Genomic DNA, 12,065 nt, shown 5'->3' with positions numbered 1-12,065 from the left:
AAAGCTGTTGGGAGATTCCAGCAAGCCCACACCAATTATTTCTGACTCTCAGGGGTGTAGAACTGGGTACTTCTTCGAATCTCCCCAGTATAGCCAGAGCCAAGGAGCTCTATTCTGTTTTCTATCAAGATCTGTTGCTTTGGCATAAACTCGGGGCTCAGTTGTCATCAGACCTTCCTCTCAAAGTGGATTTCAGAAGTAAAATAAATAATTCAGTTTAAAAACTAAACATTTATTAATTTCATCCTAATAACACTATTTGGGGCATTGTCAGTATCTCTGGCCAGAGCGGAGTCAAAAACATGGGAATAGAGAAAAGCAACATCCATATTTCAGAGCAGCATATGCACAGTAGCGAAAAGACAGAAACACCCTAAGTGTTCACTGACAAGCAAATGGATAAGCAGAGCATGATATGTGCATAAATGGAATACTACTCAGCCTTGAAAAGGACCTTCAGATTATGAGACTGACGCGCTGCCTACTGCGCTAAGAAGGCACTTCAGCCTTGAAAAGGAAGGAGAGTCTGACACACACTACAGCATGGATGCGCCTTGAGGACATGGCGCTAAGTGACATAAACCAGCCACAGAAGGACAAATACTCTTTGACTCCACTTACATGAGAGACTTAGCATCACCAAATGCCTAGGGACAAAATAGAAGAGGGGTGACCAGGGGCTGGGGAGAGGGGAAAATGGGGGAATTGTTCAATGGGCATAGAGTCTCAGTATTGTAATGTGAAAGGAGTTCACACACACAGGCGAGAAAAACACCTCAGTCTTCCTCCTGCTCCAGCCCCTGGGCTCGCTCAGGATACTGGGAAAGCAAATCTTACCATCTTCCTTCTTAATTTGGCCTGGTGGAAAGACCCCACTGGGCCAAAGAATCTGAACTCACTGGAAAAGATAAACAACACAGACTCCTGCTAATTCATCATGTGGTCAGTGAGGATGTCCAGAGTGAGGGACTCAGCTGTCCAGAAGCAAGCCAACAAGGACTCCAAAATGGATGGGACCACCTGGGGCAGGGCTCAATAGAGGAGGAAGAGAAAAGTGGGAATAAAACTTCTCTGCGTAGTAAGGTAGAAGGAAGCAGGTGTCATTTCCACACATACTGCTGTATGAAAGTATACTTTGCTGACGTGGATTCCCCACTGGACTGTCTCTGAGCAGTACATATCCTGTAAGCTGCATATGAGGGCTTCTGGCCAAGAGTCACCCACAGCCAGGCTGGAGGATCCCAGGGGTAAGGAGGCACCGTGAGGTCACCTGGCCCCAGGTGAGTAAGTTTTAGAATATAAGTGAGGTTCGGTGGGGTGAGGTCCAGAGCTGATGACCAAGAAAGAATTCTTGAGATGTCTTTGGTGCAAAATGGTGGTTTATTAAAGCATGGGGACAGGACCTCATGGCCAGAAAGAGCTGCTGCCTTATGATCCCAAGGAGTGGCTGGTTATATACTCAGGAGTTGGGGAGGTGAGGACAAAGGGGGTGATCAGAAGGGCTGTCATATGGTAAAGAAGACTGTCAGGATACTGGAAGCCTGGTTATTGTCCAGCCAAGCTGTGTTTTGTTTGTTTGTTTTCTCTAATGAGGTACTAACATGAGGACAGTTGGGAGTTTCCTGGTGGAATGTCACATTCCTGCTATCACACATTCTTGTCAATGAGCTTTAGGTTTAGAAGAAATTCAACTTGATTTACATTTCCTTCTACCTCAGCCTCCCTCAATTTTATGGAGGGGAGGCCAGTGTTAGGGCTTTAGGAACTGAGTTATGGGTTTCTGGAAGTTAGCCTATTGTAAATCACTAGGACATTTGTAAACTGAGGGAGATTCCTGTCCTGCGGGACTGTGAACTCTATTAGTGAACCATTGGCTCTTCCTATAGGGCAGCCAGCAGTTCCTGAGGAATGTCACAGATGTCACAAGGTGGGGTGGCGGTAGGGTGCCAGCTTCTGTTCTGTCCTTAGCTAGTCTTTTGCTCCCATATCACAGGGAAGAGAGCTCGAAGGGTCTGAGAGATGGGGAGCAAGCCTACCCTGGGCTCTTCTGTAGGAGCTCTTTGATGACCGGATTCTAAACTAAACTCACCCCCAGGGAAACGGATTGCTGTGGTTTCCTGTGTTCCACTGGGATGTTCAGAGCAACACCGGGCTGTGAATGCTTCCCTGGGTGGCCTACAGATCCGAAGAGGAGGGTTCAATCTGAGAAACCCAAAGTGAGGCTAGAGCCCACTATGCCCATGAGAGGACTCTTATACAGCATTTAACATTTTTCCCCTTTTTAAAATTTACTTATTTTTATTTTTAAAACATTTTTATTTGGGGCACCTGGGTGACTCAGTGGGTTAAAGCGTCTGCCTTTGGCTCAGGTCATGATCCCAGGGTCCTGGGATCAAGCCTCACATAGGGCTCTCTGCTCGGCAGGGAGCCTGCTTCCTCCTCTGTCTCTGCCTGCCTCTCTGCCTACTTGTGATCTCGATCTGTCAAATAAATGAATAAACGAATCTTTAAAAAAAAAAAAAAAAAACAAGAGCTATGCCTTTCAAGAAGAACCCTGGTCTTGCTCAAAAAATAATTTAAAAAAAAAAACATTTTTCTTTACTTATTTGACAGAGAGAGCACAAGCAGGGGTAGCATCAGAGCGAGAGGGAGAAGCAGGCTCCCTGCTGAGCAGGAAGCCAGAAGTGGGGCTCAATCCCAGGACCCTGAGATCATGACACGACCCAAAAGCAGATGTTTAACCGACTGAGCCACCCAGGCGCCCCTCATTTTCCTCTTTTGATTCTAGGAATAATAGTTAAACATCTAGTTTTCAGACACTTTTTCTGCTGTGAAAATCGACAAAGACCAACCAAATGAGATCATTTATTCAGGGCTTACTACAGCAAAGGAGTCAGCCTCTATCACACATTTTGGCAGAGACTCAAAGGCAGGCAGAGAAGTGGGAAAGCTTCATCCCAGAATGAGGGAAGGGCTTTGGCCGCCCCAACTGGAGGCTGTTGGCACATGCGAGCTGTGGGCCGCTAACTAGAAGTAGTTAGTTTGTAGTAGTTAGTAGTAGTTTTGTGAGTGGTCAGGAATGTATATTTGCTTTCTATGGAAAAATGAGGGGCAAGAATTAGGGAGGCTGTCAGTTATTAATAAAGTGCTGACCCTTTGGACCTGATTGTTCCCAGGGTTATCGCTTGACTTCCAGGACTAGTTGTTGGGGAGAGAGGTCTGACTTCTACAAAGACAGAGAGAGTAGATTGGCTCCCTGGGCTGGTTGCTGCAGGGTGTAGGTTAGAGGTCTCTCGGTATATGTGGTCTGGTCATTGTCCATTTGTATAATCAGTCTCTCGCTGCCAAACCTTGAAGTGTCTCGGCCCGACAGTCTAGTGATGGTGGATCGCAGGAATCCGAAAGGCTGGGCAACCATAGCAAGTGCAGCTTTCTTTGCTTCCCCTCTGCTCAGGCCAGTGTGGCAATGGCCATATCAGATCATGGGGGTCGGGGGCCACAAGCTCCAGGTGTGGCCACTACCGAGGCCATAAGCAAGGAGTGGCAGGTAACCACAGGGAAGCCCCCTCCACAGTGTGAACTGGCTCAGGAGTCACGTGAGAACCCTTTCCCAAATCTGTAAGAGGAAGGTCAACTTGACAACAGAAGGAAGCACTCCAGTTCCCCTGTGCGTAGCAGATAAGGGAAATCCCTGCGCAACCCTTTGATAAAATCCCTAGTACCCCTGAGTGGTTATTTCAGTTTGCCCGTGGAAGTGACGTCAAGCGGCACCTGGGTGACTCAGTGTATTAAGCAATTGCGAGAGGGAGAAGCAGGCTCCCTGCTGAGCAATTCAGGTCAGGTCAGCTCAGGTCATGATCCCAGAGTCCTGAGATGGAGTCCCATACCAGGCTCCTTGCTCAGCAGGGGAGCGTCTCCCTCTCCCGCTCCCCCCTGCTTTTGCTCTCTATCTCTGTCAAATAAATAAATAAAATCCTTAAAAAGGAAAAAGAAAAATCTACATTAAAAAAAGAAAGAGAGGGGCGCCTGGGTGGCTCAGTGGGTTAAGCCGCTGCCTTCAGCTCAGGTCATGATCGCAGGGTCCTGGGATCGAGCCCCGCATCGGGCTCTCTGCTCAGCCGGGAGCCTGCTTCCTTCTCTCTCTCTCTGCCTGCCTCTCTGCCTGCTTGTGATCTCTCTCTGTCAAATAAATAAATAAAATATTTTAAAAAAAGAAAAAAGAAAGAGAAACTGATGTCAATCAATCAACCTGTCCTAGCATCATATTTATAAATAGCCTCTTTGCCGCCCCTCTCCCACCATCGGCTAGGCCCACGCTCTAACTAGCAATCCTCAGAGGTGTCTCTGAGAATCATTCTCAGGCACCTAAACCCCTAATATTTGGTTTATGATTCTCATATGGCTTCTGGATTACTGTATGGTTTGCTCTATTCATGTTTACTTCTCTTTTATTTTATTTTATTCATTTATTTGACAGAGATCACAAGTAGGCAGAGAAGCAGGCAGAGAGAGAGAGGGGGAAGCAGGCTCCCACCGAGCAGAGAGCCCGATATGGGGCTCGATCCCAGCACCCTGGGACCATGACCTGAGCCAAAGGCAGAGGCTTTAACCCACTGAGCCACCCAGGCGCCCCATGTTTACTTCTCTTAACGTCCCCCAGAATATAAGCTGTCTTCACCACCTGCGGTGCTGGTGCAAGCTTCCAAAACCTCCGGCTGGTCCGTGTCTCTGTGATGGATGACACATTCCTTCTCCCAGTATGTACTGAGACGCTTTTTCCTGCCAAAGCAGAAGATAGGTGCTGGAGGACGCAAAGACAGGACAGCCACTGCCCACTGGCCTCAGGGTGTGAGAAAAGCAGCCAAGTAATTAAAGACCATGTAGTAAGTGCCAAGCAAAAGAATGGAATCAAGTAGCTTGGGAACACAAATAAAGAAGTGACTTGCTTTGACAGGTAAATTAGGTCTCACAGAAGACTTAACTGTTTTAAGGGTGAGTAGAGGTTTTCCATGCAGAAAAGGAGTAAGACCTTCAGGTGGGTGGGAGAGGTTTGGGAATGCGGAGTAGCCAGCATCTGGCAACGGGGGATGGGTGGATGAGGGCTGGTGGAGATGGAGCTGCTCACGTCCACGGGGACCACACTGGGAAGGGTCTTGTTTGCCATTTTTTTTTTTTGAGATTTTTATTTATTTATTTGTCAGAGAGAGAGCACAAACAGGGGAAGTGGCAAGCAGAGGGAGAAGCAGGCTTCCCTGCTGAGCAGGGAGCCCAGCGACCCTGTGATGGCGACCTGAGTCCAGGGCAGATGCTTAACTGACTGAGCCACCCAGGTGTCCCTTGTTAGCCATTTTTATAAGGCATTTGAATTTCATTCTGGTGGCAACATGGAGTCTAGGCAGGCTGCTAAGCAGAGAAATGTCAAACATCTGTGTTCTGTTAGAATTTTGGTATCTGTGTGGCAGATGGCTGCGGATGCCCCGTTAAGAGACTGCAGACTGTGGGGTGCCTGGGTGGCTCAGTCAGTTGGGCGTCTGCCTTTGGCTCAGGTTATGATCCTGGAGTCGGGCAATCGAGCCCCGTATCAGGCTCCCTGCTCAACAGGAAATCTGCTTCTCCCACTGCCCCCTCCCCCCACTCATGTTCTCCCTCACCCTCTTATTCTCTCTCTCAAATAAACACAATTTTAAAAAAGAGGGGGGGGGGCGCCTGGGTGGCTCAGTGGGTTAAAGCCTCTGCCTTCGGCTCTGGTCATGATCCCAGGGTCCTGGGATCGAGCCCCACATCGGGCTCTCTGCTCAGCAGGGAGCCTGCTTCCTCCTCTCTCTCTGCCTGCCTCTCTGCCTACTTGTCAAATAAATAAATAAAATCTTAAAAAAAAAGAGAGAGAGAGAAAGAGTGATTGAGCCTGCAGATTTTAAGGACCTGAACTAGTACAAATGATGAGGGTAGAAAGGGAGATTGGGTTTAAGAGGTATTAAGAAAGCAGAATTAGTGGGACTTGGGAAGATGATATAGTTTTGGAATGTTGGTGAGGTCCAGAGCCCTCAGCCAAGAAAGAATTCTTGTGACCCCTTTGGTGCAAAGAGGTGATTTTATGAAAGCATTGGGACAGTATGTGGGCAGAAGAGCTGCACTGGGGTTTTGAGGAATGTCTGATTATATACTTGGGGGGAGTTGGGGGAGGTAAGGAAAAAGGGAGTTTTTAAAAAGGACTTTGATATGCTAAAGAAGACTGTTGGCATCCTGCAGGCCTTGTTGTTGTCAAGCTAAGGTTGTTTTCCCTTCTAGCAAGGATTTAACATTAAGACCATTAGGAGCTTCCTGGAGGGACACTATACTCTGCCTGTTTCAAGTACTTGTCCGTGTACTGCAGGTTATAAGGACATTTCCTACATTTCCTGCTGCCTTTGTTTCCCACATTAGAGAGAATGAAATAGTAAATTGGGGGTGCTTTTAGCTTAGACACCCGGATTCATGGTAAGGAATTGAGAGGTTCAGTCCTGGGGCGCCTGGGTGTCTCAGTTGGTTAACAGGGCCTGCCTTCACCTCGGGTCATGATCTCGGGGTCCTGGGATTGAGCCCTGCGTCAGGCTCCCAGGTCAGCAGGAAGCCTGCTTCTCCCTGTCTCCCTGCTGCTGCCCCTGCTTGTGCTCTCTAGCTCTCTCTGTCAAATAAAATAAATGAAATCTTAAAAACAATAATAATACTTGAGAGATTCAGTCCAGGCTTGTGATGGACATGCCCAGGGAAGCGTACCAGTGGCCATTACAGAGGAGAGCACACCATGTGCATGCCATAGCCGAAATCACAAGGCGTCTCTGAAAAATCTGTAAATCACTGAAAATCCCTTCTGCTCCTGAGGTGCAAACAGCTCTCCTTGGTAAGTCTTCGGGCAGTCAGCTTGCAGAAAGGCAAAGGGAAGTCTAACGATATCCCCTTCTGTGGGGTGTTTGCTTTGATACACCCTGCCCTGCCTTTGTTCCATGATGGTCTGGGCTTGATTGGTCTCCCGCATGTATGAGTAAATATTCACTGTGAGAAATGTCTCTCAATTATGCCTTGATAGTTACTTCTGGAATCTCCATCGATATCCAGCCCACCTTTGTTCTCCACTGGAGCCTTTATGTGGCATCTCTTCTGGACACCTTGAATTGATGCTGAATTGTCTCCCCTGAGCCCCTCTGGTGGACCTCTTTGGGTGGCAATTAAGATTTGTGACTCTTGCATGCTTAACCCAGTTTCTGAACAATTCTGGCTCCACAGCAGCTGGTTTTTTGTTGTCGTTGTTTTTTCCATTGGTGGAAGAAAAGCTGGTGGTTAAACCTTGATTATCTGATCTCTGTCAAGTGGCAAAGGACTGGGAGCCTGGTGTCTCTTTGTCTTTTTTTGTTCCTGTTTTTCTTGAAGATTCTATTTGGGAAACGGTATGTATGTCTTGAGATCACAAGACAATGGTTTAATCAAGCACTTGCCACCCTCAACTATGAAGTTGAAAATTCAGTTATGTCATATTCAACACAATTGATGTATTGTATTGTCTGACTATTAATAGGATCCTTTGTGTTCTTTGTCTTATGCTCTGTATTTAGTTTTGCCAGTTCTCTGAGTATCTATAAATTTAAAAAGCCTTGCTCCTCCTTGCAAAGGAAGGAAATATTTTCTTCTTTAAGCCATCTGTTAATAAGTATATTTCCTTTGTATTTGTGGAAATTTAAAAAAAAAATTTTTTTTTTAAGCAATCTCTGCTCCTAGAGTAGAGCCCAACATGGGGCTTGAACTCACAACCCTGAGATCAAGACCTGAGCTGGGTCCTAAGTTGGATGTTTAACTGACTGAGCCACCCAGGCTCCCCATGTATTTGTAGAAATCTTTTTAAGCAACTTTATTGAGAGGTAATTCACATATCATGAACTTCATTCATTTAAAGCATAAAATTGAGTAGGTTTTAGTATAGCCAGAGCTGTGTAGCCAGCCCCACACTTTTAGAAGATATTTATCACCCCCAAAAGAAACCCTATACTCATTAGTAGTCACTCCTGTCTTTCCCTACAACAGCTGTACCCCCTACCCCCACCCCAAGTCCTAGGCAACCACTGATCTACTTTCTCTATATATAGATTTCCCTAATCTGGACATTTCCTATAAATGGAATCATGCAATATGTGCTATATGACTGGCATCTTTCACTCAACAGAATGTTTTCAGGGTTCATCCATATTGTAACACATATCAGTACTTTTTTTCTTTTTATAACCAAACAATGCTCCATTGTATGGGTATACCACGTTTTGTTTAGTCATTCATCGGTCCATGAGCATTTGGGTTGTTTCCACTTTGGGGCTATTATGAATAATGATGCTATGAACATTTTGTATATACATTTTTCTGTAGACATGTGTTTCCATTTCTCTTGGGAATATGCCAAGAAGTGGAATTGCTGGGTCATATGGTAACTCTATGTTTAACTTTTTTGAGGAACTGCCAAATTGTTTTCTAAAGTGGCTGCACCATTTACATTTCCATCTGCGGTGTATGAGGGTTCCAATTTCTGCCTATCCTCCTCAACACTTATTACTGTCTTTTTGACAATCCTAGTGCTATGCAGTGGTATCTCATTGTATTTGGCACCTCTCTGATGGCTACCGATGTTGGTCAGATATATGGTTAGCAAGTAGTTTCTCCCATTCTTTGGATTTTCTTTTCACTTTCTTGAAAAGCAAAAGGTTTTAATTTTGATGAAATCTAATTTCTTTTCCTTTTCAGTTGTGCTTTTGATGTCACATTTAAGAAGGCTTTGCCCAACCTAAAGTAATGAGGACCTGTTCTTATGTTTCTTTCTAAGAATGTTAGAGTTTTCACCCTTACATTTAAGTCTTTGACCATTTTGAGGTGATTTTTTTTAATGTGATGTGAGAAGAGTCTAACTTCATTCTTTTGCATGTGGATATCCAGTTGTTCTAGCACCATTTGCTGAAAAGCCTGTTCTTTCCCACATTGAATTATCTTGGTACCCTTGTTGAAAATCAAATAACTATAAGTACAAGCATTTGTTCCTGGACTCTCATTTTATTGATCTGTATGTGTTTCTTTATGCCTCAACCATGCTTCATTGCTTTGTAGTAAGTTCTGAAATTGGAGTGTGTAGATCCTCTGATTTTATTCCTTTTTTTTTTTTTTTCCAAATTGTTTTGGCCACTCGCACCAGCGTCCCAGAAGTCCCGTCAGATAGCTTTTTTTTTTTTTTTGGTTGTTAATTTTGGAGATTAATTAGCCACAAGATTTTTTTTTGTCATTTGTGAACACCATAGTTTATATCTAATTCAAACCAGTGTATTTTCTAAAAGGGGAGGGAAAATGTATACAGAGAAAAAAGAAACAATTGAAACTTTCTTCATGACTTAAACAGTAAAGGTATCTAAAATTGAGGAGCACCTGGGTGGCTCAGTCCGTTAACCATCTGCCTTCAGGTCAGGTCATGATCCCACGGCCCTGGGTTTGAGCCCTAAATCAGGCTCTTCCTCTCCCTCTGCCTGCCGCTCTGCCTGCTTGTGTGCTCTCTCTGTCTGTCTCTCTCTCTGTCTGTCAAATAAAGTATTTTTTTTTAAGATTTTATTTATTTATTTGACAGACAGAGCTGACAAGTAGGCAGAGAGGCAGGCAGAGAGAAAGGAGGAAGCAGGCTCCCTGCTGAGCAAAGATCCTGATGTGGGTCTCGATCCCAGGACCCTGGAATCATGACCTGAGCCGAAGGCAGAGGCTTTAACCCACTGAGCCACCCAGGTGCCCCTAAATAAAGTCTTTAAAAAAAAAAAAAAAAAAGAACTTATAGCAACTGTATAAATAGACTGAACGTGTGTTTTGGGAGTGCAGATGGAAGTAGGAATGATTGCTTTTGGCTTGTCAGAGCTTCATGACATCCCAAGAAATTGTAAAGGTTCTGAGTCAAGGCTCTTTCTTCTTTCATTCCCTACTAAAAGAAATAGGGAAGTTCAATAGAAATACATGCAAATGAGCAATGTCAAGGTATGAGGGAACTGTATCTCAAAAACTCTCCTAACAGTTATCTGGCCTCCCTGACAGTTTGATAAGATACTTTCAATGTATAGCTATGTGATGATTAATTTTTTTCTTTTACAGGGTGTTTGGGGATGAAATTAACATTTAAATCTGGATTACCCTCCAAAATGTGGGTAGGGCTCACCCATTCAGTGGAAGAACTGAACAGAACGAAAAAACCAGCCTCCTGAGCGAGAAGGAATTCACCAGCAGACTGTCTTTGGGCTTTACCGGCACCATCCACTCTCCTGGTTCTTAAGCCTTCTGGCCCACACTGAAGATTTGGACTTGCCAGCCTCCATAATAGTGTAAGCCAATTCCTTATAATAAGTCTCTCTATATATGTACACATGCCATTGGTTTGTTTTTCTGGAGAACCCCAATGAATAAAAGGTATAAATAATTTGGAAGCAAATGGATTGGTATATCTTTGCCTCCCTCCAGAGGGAATTTACAGATAGCATTAAAAAACACCTTAAAATTAAAGGTGCTTCTGTTTTGACTGGCTTGTAGAAGCTAATTATCTTTTATTAAAGTGTAATTTGCATACCATGCTTCGGCTTTGGGAGGGGCAGGGGCTTCCTTCTTAGCTTTCAGCGCCATCTTCTTAAAAGGAGGTCTTTGATCTATTTGAGTTTATTTTTGTGTATGGTATAAGAAAGTGGCCCAGTTTTTTGTGTGTTTTTTTTTTTTTGCATGTATCTGTTCAGTTTCCCCACCATCATTTGTTGAAGAGACTGTCTTTTCCCCATTGTATATTCTTGCCTCCTGTGTCATAGATTAATCTACCATATAAGCATGGGTTTATGTCTGGACTCTCTATCCTGTTCCATTGATCTATGTGTCTATTCTTATGCCAGTACCATACTGTTTTGATTACTACAGCTGTGTGGTATGACTTGAAATCTGGGATCTTTTGTGGTTCCATACGAATTTCAGGATTATTTGTTCTAGTTCTCTGAAAAATGCTATTGGTATTTTGACAGGGATTGCATTAAATCTGTAGATTGCTTTGGGTAGTATGGACATTTTAACAAGATTGCTTCTTCCAATCCATGAGCATAGAACCGGAAACTTACATTCTTTCACATAAATATAGGAGAATTCAAGAAAAGAAAAATATTTAATTCTATATGCTGTATGTCTACTGACTTGACTATTTTGATTTTAAAACAGTAATATGGGGGCTTAGTCGGTTAAGCATCTGCCTTCAGCTCAGGTCATGATCCTGGGGTCCTGGGATGGAGTCCCACATTGGGCTTCCCGCTCTGCAGGGAGCCTACTTCTCCCTTTGCCTCTGCTTCCATCTCTCTGTCTCTCATGAATAAATGAATAAAAAAATCTTTAAAAAAGTAAAAATGGTAGTATGTTTTCTGTTTTTAACAAGAAAAAAAAATAATAAAAAATAATGGTAGCTAATATTCTAACCTTTTCAAGACCTGCATCTATTTATTCATGGAAAGTCTTACTAATCTGAACTTCCTAAATCATTTACTAGTCTTGCTCTTCAGATAAACTTATGTTACTAATTAATTGACAATATAAAAAGGTTAGGAAATGCATATGCCCAACTACACTGAGTTATATTGGATCTTTTTTAAAGTTTTGTTTTCAAGAATTTTAAACAATGTTAAAACCTGTTTATAATGAATTACTCCACTTCCACTAGAATTCATAATATCACCTCTCTGACAATATTCGATGGCAACAATGATTGTATTATTCTATAGCCTCAGCTTAAATCATAATACCAAGATCTTAAATTGACTTTGAAACCTTGGACTAATTGAATCAATTAATAAATAGCCTTTCGATGCCCAATTTCTTAGCAGATCAAAATTTCAAAAAGTAAAGAATATGAAAACAAGCAAGCATAGTTTTAATATATCAGCTGCTACTTTCTACTTTTATTCTTTAGAGAATGACCATCAGTTAGTAGATTAATAAGTGATACACCAATGCCTTTGGGTCATATTAGCATGCATGATACCATCTGCGACAGTAAGGAC

This window comes from Neovison vison, chromosome 4 (genome assembly GCF_020171115.1).
Source record: "Neovison vison isolate M4711 chromosome 4, ASM_NN_V1, whole genome shotgun sequence".
NCBI classification, from domain to species: domain Eukaryota; kingdom Metazoa; phylum Chordata; class Mammalia; order Carnivora; family Mustelidae; genus Neogale; species Neogale vison.
The sequence above is the reverse complement of the archived record's forward strand: the minus strand, read 5'-3'. Positions refer to the sequence as shown.